This window comes from Haematobia irritans, chromosome 2, assembly GCF_050003625.1.
Source record: "Haematobia irritans isolate KBUSLIRL chromosome 2, ASM5000362v1, whole genome shotgun sequence".
Classification (NCBI taxonomy): domain Eukaryota; kingdom Metazoa; phylum Arthropoda; class Insecta; order Diptera; family Muscidae; genus Haematobia; species Haematobia irritans.
In genome coordinates this window covers 175,755,606-175,771,722 of record NC_134398.1, presented here as the reverse complement: position 1 = coordinate 175,771,722, position 16,117 = coordinate 175,755,606, and positions in this window count along the sequence as shown.

The following is a 16,117-nucleotide window of genomic DNA, read 5'->3' as shown; positions in this document are numbered from 1 at the left end:
TCAGGGACCCCACCCTGAGCATTATTGCCAAAGACACCATGTGTCTATTTTGTCTCCTTCTGGGTGTTACAAACATATGCACTAACTTATAATACCCTGTTCCACAGTGTGGCGCAGGGTATAAAAACATAAACTAACAGCTTTCCTTTTCCATGCTCTACTAAATAAGGTGTCTTACAACATATGTGATTTTCCCCATTTTTATGCCCATCTAATTTGAGTTGTCTTTTGAACATAATCTTCATGCTCACAGGTCTTTCCTCCTTCGTCCATTGCAATTAATGCAAATTTAAAATTTTATTTTCTTTGTGGCATAGTCTTCATTGCACATTAAATTTCGCGATGCAATTATTTTCATTGACAACTCAATTAGAATTTAAAAATGAAATTTGCTATGGCCGCATTATCATGGTGTGTGGTCATCTGTGGCGAGGCCAGGGTGTGTGTGAGTGTGATTTGGGAAGAAATCATAGGCGGCCAAATTTGTTTTTTTTTTTATGAATCATAAATTTTTCCTAGAAATTATACGATCACAATTTTGTCTATACGATATAATAATTAAAAAAATATGGTAGGGGAAACTTGGTCAAATTGTTTATATATAGGGTTTTGAAAATAAATTATATTTAATTTAAATCATTTTCGTATTATTATTTTTTTAAAGTCTTAATTAATAAACATCGTATTACCTTATTAATAGTTTTTTGATTATTATTAATACAATTTTTTTATTTATTTTAATTTATTTTATTTTTATCTTTAAATTTAATTATTGTACATACTTATTATAAATCGGAGATGTTTTAGCATTTATAATCCTGTACTGTAATTATAAGATTTTAATCTTGTTGTGTAGGTACTCAATAAAATGAAATTAAAAAAAATGTAAATATTAATTTTATTTATTAAGTATTATTAATATATTTTAAAATAAGATTTATATTCTAAATTAAATAATTTTCTCCCTTTTCTTTTAATTTCAGGTATGTTGCAAGCACATTTAGTGATAAAGCTTTGAATATATTTCCTATAATTATGAAAGTGATATATGAATATTTTAAGGTAAATGACCTACGATAATTTAGTTAAAAAATTATTTTCAAACAGAACATTGATTATCGCAAAGAAAATTTCGATGTAACATAACAATCACTTATATCATAACCTAAGTTCTCTTCTCTGGTTTTTATGTATCTCAGGAATATTTAATGATAATTCTTTGATAATATTTCTTTAAAAATTCAAATTCCATTACTGTGTTTATGAAAGTGGAATGTGAATTTCTAAGGTACTTTTTTGTGACCTACCATAATGATAATTTAGTAACAAATTTATTCTCAAATAGAACAAACATTATCACATAGGAAAATTCGATTTAACATAACAATTATATCCAAGGCTCTTATTCTACTGTATCTATAAGGCATTTGTTTTTTTTCCTATAAAGATACAATATAAGACAAAATTTTTGTGCATAGTCATGTCTAACATTAATGCCGAACACGCGCGCCAAATTGCCGACACCAATAAAAAGGAAACATTCATATCTACATATGTATGTATGTGTGAGTGTGTATAAACAAACCTTACAGTTGTTGTGCCATATTTCTGATGAGATACACATATGTACACACACACATGTCCTCACACTCAGGATAAACATTTCATCTATTCGCTCACTTACACTCATTCTAAAGTAAAATCTAGACATTTACTTTCACGACCTCCACCCAACAGTAACTATTGTTTGTCTTGTATTTGTTGACAAAAAGTAATGGTGTAGATAGGAGGGTATGTGAGATATGTGGAGAGACCAAACAACTGATGTCAGTTTAACCATATATGTTATACTCAGAATAATTGTGAGGGTTTTAGTTACAGCAAAAGTGCTCTATAGGCATTGGCGGAGCTAGAAATTTTCTCTGGGGGGGGGGGGGGGGGGCTATGCCCCCCCAGACATCCTTCAAAATTTTGTAGAAATTTCCGAAGCGATAAATTACCCCTATTGATAAAACTATACATCCTCAATTTTATTGCGGTGTTAAAGGCAATATGCAGCAAAATCAATCAAAAACAAAAAAAAAAAAACTCAATCACAAAAATTAGTTGTATCAATTAATTTTTTAATTGGCTTTGATGATTGATACTATCATTTTTTTTGATTGAATACATTTCAATTAAAAACAAGTAAGTAAAATCTAAAGTCGGGCGGAGCCGACTATATTATACCCTTCACCACTATGTAGACAAACATTTGTGTTACCATCTCAACTACTTAAAATTTGCTGGGAGCTATATAAAGGTTTGCATTTCCAGATACAAATACTTTTAATGGAAACAATTTTTTGTACTTCTACAAAAACTCTAGAATTAAAATTTAAATCGGCTAACGCCCTGGGATGATACACAATGTTAGTAAAAAATATGGGAAATATGAAGCGAGAGAAATTTTAATGCAATTGTACAAAAGAGATTTTTAATTTTTCAGGCGATACATATGTATTCGAGATATAGGACAATTAGAGTAATATTTACAATTTTTGCTACTCAGCAGTGGCGATTTTACAAGGATATTGGTTAGATCTCGCCAAGATATGTGTAGGGCGACTTGGAGCCTTATTTAAAATTCATCCGTTCTGTGGAAATTTTGGCATTGCAGTGTGTAGGATATGGGGAAATCATCACAGAATTTTGTGTAAACTGTGAGAATTTTGGCCATATTTGTATTCTCTGTGGAAACTATCCAGTCAATTGGAGGAAAATCCCATTGAAAATGGGTCTAAAATATGAAACAGTCGACCATATTTCCCCAACTCTGGTGTACGTATATATGGGAGCTATATACAATCTGAACCGATTTTGAATAAATTTGACATGTATAGTTCGAATAATAATTCTGCTATCTATGCGAAATTTCACGTAAATGGGAGTATAACTTTGGCCCCCCTGGTCATATGAGTGCAAATCGGACGGGAGATATATATGGGAGCCATATCTAAATCTGAATCGATTTCAACCAAATTTGGCACAATTACCTATACTACTAAACGTACTCCTTGTGCGAAATTTGAAGCAAATCACGGCAAAACGCTGGATTTTGAGGCCATATAAGTTCAAATCGGACGAAAGATATATATGGGAGCTATATCTAAATCTGAACCTATTTTAACAAAATTTGACACACTTAACGATACTATTAAACGTACCCCTTGTGCAAAATTTGAAGCAAATCACGGCAAATCTCTGGCTTTTGTGGCCATATAAGTTCAAATCGGACGAAAGATATATATGGGAGCTATATCTAAATTTGAACCGATTTCAATCAAGTGTACCAAGCATTGGCAGAATGCCAATTCTACCCTCTGTGCAAAATTTCATGAAGATCGGTAGTAAATTTTGGGCTCTGTGGTCATATGAGTCTAAATCGGACGAAAGATATATATGGGAGCTATATCTAAATCTGAACCGATTTGGCTGATATTTTGCAAGATTTGCGAGATTCATTAAATATTTGGATGTACGGTATTTCAAGAAAATTGGTTGATAAACACGCTAACTATGACCACATCGTAGATAATTATATATGGCAGCTATATCTAAATCTGAACCGATTTTTTCCAAAACCAATAGCAATTGCCTCTGTCTCAAGAAACGGCCCTATGCCAAATTTGAGGACGATCGGACTTAAATTGCGAGCTGTACTTTGTGCACAAAATTACATATACAGACAGACGGACGGACAGACAGACAGACAGACGGACATCGCTAAATCGACTCAAATTTTAATTCTTACCCGATCGGTATACTAAAAGATGGGTCTATGACCACTATTTCTTGGCGTTATATACAAATGCACAAACTTATTATACCCTGTACAACAGTAGTGGTGAAGGGTATAATTAATTAGATCAATTAATTTCATGGTTGAAGACAAAAAATATTTTATTGTGTGTGGGAGCCGGTTCCACGACACCGCTATAAATAATCAAATAGCAACTTACCATTATTTAATATAACAAAAAATAAAAGCATTGCTTTAAGTATGTGTTTGAAAAATATTGTTTGTAATTTATTTTTAATTCAAGACAACAAACATATGATTTTTAAATTTTATTTAAAATGTGTGTTTTAAAACAGGACTAGAAATCATAAAGCAAAACATAAACTTAATATATTCATCGTGTATAAAAAATACTAAGAATAAAAAATTAAATAAAAGGCAAAAAATAAATTGAATATTATAAAACGTCTATCTTCGATTAGTTTTTAAAAATTCTCTGAGAACAGAATACAACGAAGCAACTGTCGAGAGCAGCGGTGCCAACTCTGTGGATTTTTCGTGATTTTGACGATTTTAGATGGTAAATTGGGCATGTGACGATTTATGATTTTAATCAACGTAGTTATAAATTGACTATTTTTGAAAATGTGCGTCTCAAGTTTCCTTTTAGTGTTTTTATTACGTGTTTTTAGTTGTAATGTAAATATCAATACTAAAATATATGCTTAACATACTCTCTCTGCCACAATCTTAATTGGATTAAACACATCGCAAAGCTTGAATTAAAATATAAATCAACTGTAGCTTTGATTATTCTGGGGGGGGCCAGAACTATTCTGGAGGGGCATAGCCCCCCCAGCACCCCCCTAGCTACGCCAATGTCTATAGGAGAGTGAGACTGTGAGAATACTCATGCGCTACAGGGCTAAATGAAAGCTTGTGCATCTTATTTATGCATCAAGTCTAAATCAAATCGATGCAATTGGAAAAGAAACTAAACTAAAATTCAATGAAATTAAAGTACATTAAATAAAATTAAACTAATTTTAACTAAATTAAATTTTATTTAAATTAATTTATATTATTGTTTAATTATGCCCTCCACAAAATGGTAGGGGAATAATTTCACATAATGTTGTTAATAATTTAATGTAATATAATTTTATTAATTAAATTTAAATTTAATTTAATAAATTTCTATTTAAATGTAATTTATTTAATAAAATTATATTACATTAAATTATTAACAACATAATGTGAAATTATTCTTCCTCCCTTTTGTGGAGGGTATAATTGAACAATAATATAAATTAATTTAAATAAAATTAAATTTAGTTTAAATGAGTTTTATTTTATTTAATATCCTCATTTAACTAACTTTAAAAATAATCTCTATAAAATTAAAATTACGATACAGGTCTCATTTATAGAATTTTAATTCTATTATTTCCGATATAAATTATATTAATATTTCATAATGTAGAAAAATATTGATGCCTGGTTAAAAAACTATGAAAGACACTTTAAATTTCTTCATAAAAAAACTTTAAACCACCCGGCAAAAAAAATGTGGTCAAAAAATAGGCCAAATGTTCTCTTTATAGATCCGGAAGTGGGGCAACATTGGCTTGTCAAAGGGCGGACCATTTCAATTGCCGTTGTATTGTATTTGCATCATTTCTTAAGGTGTCTTTCGAATTTAGTGTTTTCGATGTAAATTGGAAAAAAATTGTGATATTTTAATAAATAAATATTTTATTTTTTTATGATTTTCAATACATTCTAATGTTTTTCCTCAAATATTTTTATAAATTTGCAATCTTTCTACAATGGATTTGAAACAAAAAAACAAGTATATACGGCTTTAAGTTTTGACAGGCAGAATCTTATGTACCCTCCACCATGAATTGCGTAGAAACTTCTACAAAAGACTGTCATTCACAATCGAATTAATTGGGTTGTGGTATCTTAAAACTTCTTAACATCGTTTTCTAAATTGTGAGTTAGTTCATACGTGGTATATATGAAACAAAAAAGGTATATATAGGTAAGTCTACAAATAATTACGAATCGATATGGACTTTTGCACGGTACGTAGAGAGCCAGAATTGAAATATGGGAGTCGCTTATATGGGGGATATATACAATTATGAACTTGATATGGATCAATTTTTGTGTGATTGGGAATCGATTTATCTGAGGGCTATATATAACTATAGATCGATATGGACCTAGTTAGGCATGGTTGTTAACGGCCATATATTAGCACAATGTACCAAATTTCAACTGACTCGGATGAAATTTGCTCCTCCAAGTGGCTCCAAAACCAAACCTCGGGATCGGTTTATATAGGGGCTATATATGATTATGGACTGATATGGACCACTTTTGGCATGGTTGTTTAATATCATATACTACCACCACGTACCAAATTTCAACCAGATCGGATGAATTTTGCTTCTCCGAAAGGCACCGGGGGTCAAATCTGGGGATCGGTTTATATGGGTGCTATATATAATTCTTGACCGATGTGGACCAATTTTTGCATAGTTGTTAGAGATTATATACCAACACCATGTACCAAATTTCAGCCGGATCGGATGAAATCTGCTTCTCTTAGAGGCTTCGCAAGCCAAATCGGGGGATCGGTCTATATGGGGGCTATATATAATTATTGACGGATGTGGACCAATTTTTGCATAGTTGTTACAGACCATATACCAACACCATGTACCAAATTTCAGCCGGATCGGATGAAATCTGCTTCTCTTAGAGGCTTCGCAAGCCAAATCGGGGGATCGGTCTATATGGGGGCTATATATAATTATTGACCGATGTGGACCAATTTTTGCATAGTTGTTAGGGATCATAAACCAACAACATGTATCAAATTTCAGCCGAATCGGATGAAATTTGCTTCTCTTAGAGGCTCCGAAAGCCAAATCGGGGGATCGGTCTATATGGGGGCTATATATAATTATTGACCGATGTGGACCAATTTTTGCATAGTTGTTACAGACCATATACCAACACCATGTACCAAATTGTAGCCGGATCGGATGAAATTTGCTTCTCTTAGAGGCTCCGCAAGCCAAATCGGGGGATCGGTCTATATGGGGGCTATATATAATTATTGACCGATGTGGACCAATTTCTGCATAGTTGTTAGGGATCATAAACCAACAACATGTATCAAATTTCAGTCGAATCGGGTGAAATTTGCTTCTCGTAGACGGATGTCCGTCCGTCCGTCTGTTGAAATCACGCTCAGATCGACTCAGAATTTCACCACGACCCAGAATATATATACTTTATGGGGTGTTAGAGCAATATTTCGATGTTTACAAACGGAATGACAAATTTAATATACACACAAAGGAAATTTCATTAAAAGTCAGTAAACGAGTCAGATACAACGAAACACTTTCATTAATAAAATGAAAATATTCATTAATAGTTCGAAAGTTGATTGGCAGAAAATTTTAACGAAAAAATTTAACGAAAATATTAACGAAAAAATTCGTTGTATTAACGAATGTGTTTCATTGGCTGACTTTTAACGACACATTTCGTTAATATAACGAAACTTTTTCTATTAGTGTACCCCCATCCTATGGTGGAGGGTATAATAAATAAAATATATATTTTTTTTAATTAAACATCATTTTTTATTACTTTAAGGAAAAAGTTGCCTCACTTCAAAGACAAATAACTATAACGTAGGGAGGTAAATTTTAAATATTCGTTTCATAAAATTTATAGAAAACAATTTTAAAGCAAAGATGAACTTTCTGTTAATTAAAATTTCTTCTTTGTTCTAAAGGAATTTGTCCATAATATTGTGTAAATTTTAGAAAATGAGTTGGATAATCGTTCTTATTGGGTCTATATTTTTTCAGTGTATGCGAAACTAAAATGATTAACACTATATTTATACCCTGAGCCATACTGTGGAACAGCGTCCCAGAAGAAGGTAGACACCTGGTGTCTTTGGTAATAATACTCAGGTTCAGCCCCTGAGTCGATTTATCCATGTCTGTCTGTCCGTCTGAACACAATTTTGTGATCAAACTGCGACGATTTAAAATTTGATACAAGTATGTATTTTGAGTCAGGATTGATCCCTTTTGATTTTGGAAGACCTCGGTTAAGATTTAGATATTGCTTTCATATATATCTTTCGCCCGATTCAGACTCATATGGCCACAGAAGCCAAAGTTATAATCTGATTTACGAGAAACACAGTGCACACAGAGTACAATTAGTTCATACTTAGATATATCTCTCATATAGTTGTTTTTCGATTTGGGAAAATATGGCTAAAATACCCACATTTTTCTTGTAAAATAGCCACTGCTAACTCGAAAACTTGAAAAAATACCTCAAATTTTCCTATACCTCTAATACATATCTACCGACCGATAAATCGTAAATACAATTTTGCGAAGTTGCTTTAGATTTAAATATTTACCATATCTCTTTATTAAGATTGTGTCCCGCCCCAAAGCATTAGCCAATTAAATTTTAAGTTCAGAGATTTTGTAGAAGTCTAACAAAATTTCATAAAAGTCGGGTCAGATTTGTATATATATTTATATATGCGAAAATAAACCATCAATGTAGATGTAGAAAGTGGTGGAGGATATAATATAGTCAGCCCCGCCCGTCTTTACACTTTTCTTATATTTTGTTTGTTAGAATAATTTTAAATTAAATTCACATTTAATTTTAGCCAATTGTCCCACATAACGTATGAGTTATTTTAATATTTGTTATATTAATTATACGCCATGCTAGACATTACTAAATTTCAAATACATATACACACAGCCACACACACACATTTTCGCAATGATCTACTTTTGCATAAGAGCCGGCTCTATGATATGCTTTGTACATAGTCCAAGCTATATAAAAGCCGGCAATAGGCAAATGATATTTCATGGGGTGGTGTAGGTGAATATGAATGTCCTCGTTTAATGAAAAAATAAAAAAATACATGGATGGTTGGGAGCCACCCGAATACAACAAAAAAAAGTCAACCAATTTTCTACCACCTACACCAACTGTTAGATATTCACAAAAAATTTTTTGTTGCTGTAGGTTGTGATAAAAGGGCTTGGTAGTGATGGTGGTGGTGAATGTGTATAAGAATTCATACTCCCACATTAAACATATACGTAAAATAAACAGAGACAACAAAAATCCCTTGGGGCATTCTATTCACCACACTACCATGCATAGAATGTTGGTTTTGTTTATGTCTCTGATATATAAAATAGCTTTATAGAGCTCTTCTTTCGCTGCTGCTCTTGTTTGCTCAGCTCTCTCTCTCTCTCTCTCTCTCAGTAAGCCTAACAATATTCACACTCATGTTTACACACCCACCCATATACTCACTTACTATGGAAAACTAAACTTAAAAAAAGACATCAAAGACTTGGTGACTACAAAACTATGGCTGTGGTGAATAGGAAAAAAGAAAATGTTTGGGGGGGAAGAACCACAAACTATGCAAAGTAGTTAAGCGCGTGTTATTTGTTTAGTTTTAACAAGAAATCAAGACTGAACAAAAAATTAAATAAAATCGGGTGAAGCCGACTATGTGGTAACCTACAAAGATTCTACCTAATTAGTTTATTCCAACGAAAATTCTGAACTAACCTCAAAAAGATCTTCCATCTACCGTTTAATCTTCTCAAAGGCCTAACAGAAATATGATTCACATCAATTTATTTTTTTATAAAGACCATGATGAATATTGAGAATGGAATATTTCCATATGTTACAAATGCCATAAAAAATTGTCATAGTCTCCATCATAACCTAACCTAACCTAGTCTCCATCATAGTAAGGCTATATATCCTATACTATGATCCCTTACCTTTGAGCTATAAATAGAGGAATTTTATCATGTCTAAGGGAGTGTTTCGGGGGTGGGTATACAATATATGACGGAATGTATTTGTATACAACTACTAAGTCTAGTTGACGTAGTTATTGTGCATGACAATGTACCCTTAGGTATGCTTACTTGTATCTATGAATGTAGTATCGTTCGTATGCATACGAGTGAACATTTAGGTCTATTTGTGACCGTATATGTGCCAGTGCATGCAAGTCGTTCATGTGTCACACACAACTACTTCTTTACTGTGTCTGCATGTCTAGCAATTTTATTAGTCTTCGTCATTGTCGCCTCATGTACTACCCCTTGGGCTATTTGTTTCCATAACAGCTCCCATATCGTCTCTCATCATAACATCGACTTTTCCTTCTGTATCTTTATGATGAATGTTTTTGCTGATGATAATCGTCAACTATCGTCATCATATTCACTTCGTGTCGATGTGAATGTCGTTATCGTTACTGTCCCCAATGTATATTGTGTGTGTGTGTGTGTGTACAGTAAGAGGAAGACACTATTTACGACAACTTGTGTATGCCATTACAAAGGCATATACACATCAGCATATTGCAACTAATTGCGGATTGAACGAGGTCAACGCATAGGCTTGGGGGATATCACAAACAAACGCATCTGTACGTGTATATAAGAAAATTGCTTTGCATCGAGAAGAGGTGAAAGATCTTAACTGTAGGCATGTGTATTAAGGTGGGTTGGTTATTGTATAGAAAGAATTTTTTGGTGTCAATTTAAATTTAACGAATAAAAAAATTAGATAATTAGTGAAAATAATAAAAAAAAAAACATACAAATTATATTTTAATTAAAATTAAAGCTAACATTAAAATTAAAATCAAAAATAAAATTTAAGTGTAAACTCAATTTTGTCGTTGGTCTTAATGGTGTGTACAACTTTCCTTCAGTTTGCGTGTGACAGTCTTGTGCCCAAAAACTTTTCTTTTGAGGCTTGTTTTCGTCTGCAACTACCTAGAAATTTATATTTTTTGTTTACTTAATGGGTTTGTTTCTGCTGGTCTAGGATCATTTTGTTTATTCATGGGCGTTTCGATCGCCCTTTGTTTTTCTGTCGTCTATCAAAAAAATATTCAATAAAATAAAATTTTGAAAACATTTCCTACAGTATTACAATTTCGTTAAAATTTTATATAGAGATAAAATTCTGACAAAACTCTTTATAGAAATAAAATTCTGAAAAAATTTTACAGAAATCAAATTTTGACAAAATTTCCTACAGAACTAAAATTTTGATAAAATTTTCTATAGATATAAAACTATGATAAAATTTTCTATAGAAATAAAAATTTCTTACAGAAATGAAATTGTGACAAAATTCCTTATATAAATAAAATTTTGACAAAATTTCCTATAGAAATAGTATTTGAAAAAAAAAATCATTTGGAAATGAAATTTTGAAAAAATTTCCAATAGAAATGGAATTTTATAAAAAAATCCTATGGAAATGAAATTTTGACAAAATTTCCTATAGAAATGAAACTTTAACAAAATTTCCTAAAGAAATGAAATTTTAACAAGAAACGAAATTTTGACAAAATTCCTTAAATAAATAAAATTTTGACAAAATTTCCAGAAATGATATTTTGACAAAATTTCCTAAAGAAATGAAAAATTTTGACAAAATTTCCTTTAGAAATGAAATTTTAATAAAACTTCCTATAAAAATGAAATGGTGACAAAACTTAAAAAAAATAATAAAATAAAATTTTGACGAAATTTTGAAAAAAAAAATTTTTTTTGAAAAATTTTTTTCCTACAGAAAATAAATTTTGACAAAATTTCGTTAAGCCATGAAATTGTGAAAAATTTCCTATGGAAATGAAATGTTAACAAATTTTCTTATAGAAATGTATTTCTGACAAAATTTTTTATCGAAATTAAATTTTGACAAAATTTCCTATAGAAATGAAATTTTGACTAAATTTCCTATAGAAATGAAATTTTGACAAAATTTCTAAAAGAAATAAAATTTTTGACAAGATTTCAAAACACATAAAATTTTTGACAACATTTCAAAACGAATAAAATTTTTGAAAACATTTGCAAAAGAAATAACATTTTGACGAAATTTTCATGAGATCTACAGGAAACAAATGTTGGGAAAATTCCTATAGAAATGGATTTTAGACAAAATTTCTTATAGAAATGAAATTGTGATAAAATTTCTTATAGAAATGAAATTTTGTCAAACTTTCCTATAGAAATGGAATTTTAACAAAATTTCCTATAGCAATGAAATTTTGACAAAATTTCCTACAAAAATGAAAATTTTCCACAATTTCCTACAGAAATGAAATTTTGAAACGACTTTCTAAAGAAATGAAATGTTGACAAAATTTTCGATTGAAATGAAATTTTTACAAAATTTTCTATAGAAATTAAATTTTGACAAAATTTCCAAAAAAAAAAATTAACAACATTTTCAAACGAAATAAAATTTTGACGAAATTTTCAAGAAGCCTATAGAAATTAAATTTTGATAAAATTTCGTATAGACGTGAAATTTTGACAGTTTCCTATAGAATTGAAATTTATACAAAATTTCTTATGGAAATGAAATTTTCACAAAATTTCGTTTAGAAATGAAAATTTGACAAAATTTCGTATAGAAATTAAATTGTGACAAAATTTCCTATAGAACTGAAATTTTGACAAAATTTCCTATAGAAATGAAATTTTGAGAAAATTTCCTATAGAAATGAAATTGTGACAAAATTTCCTTTAGAAATGAAATTTTAATAAAACTTCCTATAAAAATGAAATGTTGACAAAACTTAAAAAAAATATAATAAAATAAAATTTTGACGAAATTTAAAAAAAAAAATTTGAAAAATTTTTTCCTACAGAAAATAAATTTTGACAAAATTTCGTAAAGTCATGAAATTGTGAAAAATTTCCTATGAAATGTTAACAAAATTTCTTATAGAAATGTATTTGTGACAAAATTATTTATCGAAATGAAATTTTGACAAAATTCCTTATAGAAATGAAATTTTGACTAAATTTCCTATAGAAATGAAATTTTGACAAAATTTCTAAAAGAAATAAAATTTTTGACAACATTTGCAAAAGAAATAAAATGTTGACAAATTTTCAAGAGATCTACGGGAAAAAAATGTTGGGAAAATTCCTATAGGAATGAAATTTTGACAAAATTTCTTATTGAATTGAAATTGTGACAAAATTTCTTATAGAAATGAAATTTTGACAAACTTTCCTATAGAAATAGAATTTTAACAAAATTTCCTAAAGTAATGAAATTTTGACAAAATTTTCTATTGAAATGAAATTTTGACAAAATTTTCTATTGAAATTAAATTTTGACAAAATTTCAAAAAAAAACAAAAAAAAAATTAACATTTTCAAAAGAAATAAAATTTTGACGAAATTTTCAAGAAACCTATAGAAATTAAATTTTGACAAAATCTCGTATAGACTTGAAATTTTGACAAAGTTTTCCTATAGAATTGAAATTTTTACAAAATTTCCTATAGAAATGAAATTTTGAAAAAAAATTTCCTATAGAAATGAAATTTTTACAAAATTTCTTATAGAAATGAAATTTTGATAAAATTTTCTATAGAAATGAAATTTTGACAAAATTTCCTATAGAAATGAAATTTTGACAAAATTTCCTATAGAAATGAAATTTTTACAAAATTTCCTATAGAAATGTTTACAAAATTTCCTATAGAAATGAAATTTTGATAAAATTTTCTAAAGATATAAAATTTTGACAAAATTTTCTGTAGAAATAAAATTCTTAAAAAAAATTATTTTATTTGTTATTATTGTAAAAAAATTTCCTATAGATATAGAAATTTGGACAAAATTTCCTATAGAAAAGAAATTTTGGCAAAATTTCCGATAGAAATAAAATTTGGACAATTTTATCTATAGAAATGGAATTTTGAGAAAATTTCCTATAGAAATGCAATTTTGACAAAATTTCCTATAGAAATGAAATTTTGACAAAATTTCCTATAGAAATGAAATTTTTATAAAATTTCCTATAGAAATGAAATTTTGTCAATATTCCCTAAATTATTATTATTAAATGTTGAGAAGATTTTCTGTCCAAAATAAAATTTTGACAAAAGTTGCTAAAGAAATGAAATTTTGCCAAATTCAAATTTGACAAAAGTTTCCTCCTAAACTCGGAATCACACACACTCATTTGTTGTTCTCAAGCCCGTTGAAAACCCACAAAATATATATGAACCACATCCCTGATACCGCAACGCCTGTCTCTTAGCAAATATTTGTCGGTTTTTGATTTTTTTATGGACCATTAACTCATCAGATCTGGTATTATTCAACTTTATTTCTCTCTATAAGCCCATAGTTTTCACCACAACTTTCAAAGAATTAAAGAGAGTTTTTCATGGCATAGTTTCACTGATGCTGGCTGCTGATTTGGTCCTTGATGTAGATTTTTGTAAAAACTTTTCGGAAAAAAAAAAACCAAACTCAAGTTGCTATGCAAAAGTTGGGAATGGGCGAATGGGGAAGGAAAAGTTTTTCTTTCAATTTTTCACTTGAGTTAAGTTGTTTTGTGTGTAGATGGTTTTCATTGCGCCCACAAACTCACTCAACAGCCACCCAAATAAAATGCCTGCCGGGCTGTTTGCAGAACTCAGAAGTAAAAGCGGAAAAAAGAGAAAACTACAGTAAAAGAATTATTGAAATGCAAAAAAAAAAAAACAAGACAGAAGACAGAAAGAAAACACCAAACTAAAAAGAGAAAACTTTTCAAGTCAGTTCTTAATGAGCCTTGTTTGTTTTTTTCCTCTTGTTTGTGTCTCAAGGATCCTTACTTACTTATGCCGCTGCTTTGCAATATTTTTCGAAGTGTGTTCTCTTTACTGTCAGAATAGTGGAACTGGGATTCTTTTCTTGCTTTTTTTTCGTAAAGTGCCGGAAGTTATACGCAGTCAGTTTTATTTACGGAAGCTTTGCTCTTCTCTCCTCTTTACTTTTTCGAGACTTATAAAGATAAGACTTATCCTTCCTCCATGGTTAACTGTTTACATTTTGGTTGGTGCAGTAAGTCCTTTCTGTGCCTCCTAGCACTGAATAGAGTTGATGGGAAGATTATGGCTGATATAATGCTATTGATTTTTCCGTTCATGCGTAACACCACCGATGAAACACTGTAGTTTACATCACACTTTCTTACAAATTATAAATTTAAAAATAAAAAATAAAAATAATTCCATAATGTTTTATAGGACAAAGCAAGTATGTACAACAGTAATTTCGGCCGGGTCGAATCTTAAATACCCATCACCAAAATCAAATATTAGGGTTTCCTTTGAAATTTCAGGGAGGTTAGAGGACAGATGAAGCAGAGTAGTTCAACCAGTACCCTTCTTGAAGATAAATTTAAGGAATTTACCTATGAAGACTATATCAAATTCTGGATTTATATGAACCATTTTTTTTGGAGTTTTAGAGGAATCATTAACATCTCTTGTAAGTGTGCAAGAAATTTATAAAATGACGTCTTGATTGTAGATCTTAAATCTGTAGATTTTCACCCGAGAAGTAAAATCTGGAAATTTTACATTGAGTTTCAAGCAATTTCCATGATCAGTGCGCTTTCTTTCTATATGGAGGCATTACCAAATGGACCGATAAAAACTTAATCCGATACACGTTTTTGTGAGTCTAAAAAACCAGAATATTTGCAATTTCACCAATGTGGTATCACAATGTACTGAATAGTCTAAGTGAACCTGATACATCGGGCTGCCACCTAACCTAACCTACAATTTGTGGCAAATCGGATAAAAACTACGTTTTCTAGAAACCAAATGAGTTAAATCGGGAGATCGTTCTTATGGGGGCTATACCAAAACATGGGCCAATACTCACCATTTTTGGCACACCTCTTTATAATCATAAAATAGATTTCAAATTCAGGCAAATTGGATAAAAACTAAGATATCTATAAGCCCAAGACCCGAAATCGGGAGGTCGGTTTATATGGGGACTATATCAAAACCTAGACCGATATAGCCGATCTTCGAACTTGACCTGCCTGCAGACAAAAGACGAGTTTGTGCAAAATTTCAGCACGATTGCTTCATTATTGAAGACTGTAGTGTGGTAAAAACAGACAGACAGCCAGACAGACAGAGAGACATACGGACCTGGTTATATCGTCTTAGAATTTCTCCCTGATCAAGAATACATATACTTTATATAGTCGGAAATCGATATTTCGATATGTTACAAACGGAATGACAAACTTATACCCCCGTCAACATTCTATGGTGGTGGGTATAAAAATGACTACGTTTTCTATAGAAATCAAATTTTGAATATTTTTTTATAGACATAAAATTTTGCAAACATTTTTTTGTAGATATGTGATTTTACAAACATT